The sequence below is a fragment of the Tenrec ecaudatus genome, chromosome 5, assembly GCF_050624435.1.
Source record: "Tenrec ecaudatus isolate mTenEca1 chromosome 5, mTenEca1.hap1, whole genome shotgun sequence".
In the NCBI taxonomy this organism is placed as follows: domain Eukaryota; kingdom Metazoa; phylum Chordata; class Mammalia; order Afrosoricida; family Tenrecidae; genus Tenrec; species Tenrec ecaudatus.
In genome coordinates, this window is record NC_134534.1 from 60,002,285 (window position 1) to 60,003,270 (window position 986).

The following is a 986-nucleotide window of genomic DNA, read 5'->3' on the forward strand; positions in this document are numbered from 1 at the left end:
ATCCATGTCTTTGTAATGCCTACCAAAAGATCAGTGGGAATGTGCCAATAAGGTATGGGATACATAATAGAGGGGATTGGTCATTTTTCTATTCCATTAGGTGTATAGTTGAGTACTCTCAGAAGTCAGAAGAGAGAATATCCTGTGACCATCAAAACGAGAGTCACAAGTTGAGTGTGAAAGAGACCCACCCTTGAAGGGGCAGTGGTATCAGAAGTGCCAGAGGCCACAGCGCCATGATCATGGGACACAGCAGATGAGCCATGCCAAGATCATGAAGCAGAGCAGTGAATAGATTTCCTGACCTGTGGAATGAGGCAGAGGTCAAGAGACTGCTTGACTGAGAGCCTGCGGAACAGAGAGAGACATGCCTGTCAGTATTACTGAGTTGTCCTTAACCAATTACCTTTCTTAATAGACTCCATGATTGCACTTTTTATGAGTTCTGTGTGGCCATTAAGATGAATTATGGAGCCAAGTAGAGAAGCAGGGTGTCATGGAAGGGGTGGTGGATGTCACAATAAGGTAAGGAAGGTGGAGCATGGAGGCAAGTCTGATCTCTGTCTCATAGGCATCACCCTTGGGCAGATACAGAGTTACGTTCTCCTTCCACCTCATGCAGCTAGAGAAGCTTAGACTTGTCCTCCATGGTGTTTCTTCAACCACAAATATGAAATTAGTGAAGGTAAATCCATTTGAGATTCCTCCCATCCAAGTACTAACCAGGCCCAATCCTGTTTAGCTTCTGAGATCAACTGAGGTCAGACGCCTTCAGGGTGGTATGGCCAGAGGCCATTGGAGATTTCTAAGAAGAAAACTGAAAGTCTGTAGTGAATTGTATGGTAGATATGTGATGCTTATATATGAACAAGGAGAATCAATAACATTTCTGATAAATTCTGTTGTGAGATTAAAAAGATAGGAATTTCTTCTTCTTTTTTTACATTTTATTAGGGGCTCATACAACTCTTATCATAATCCACACA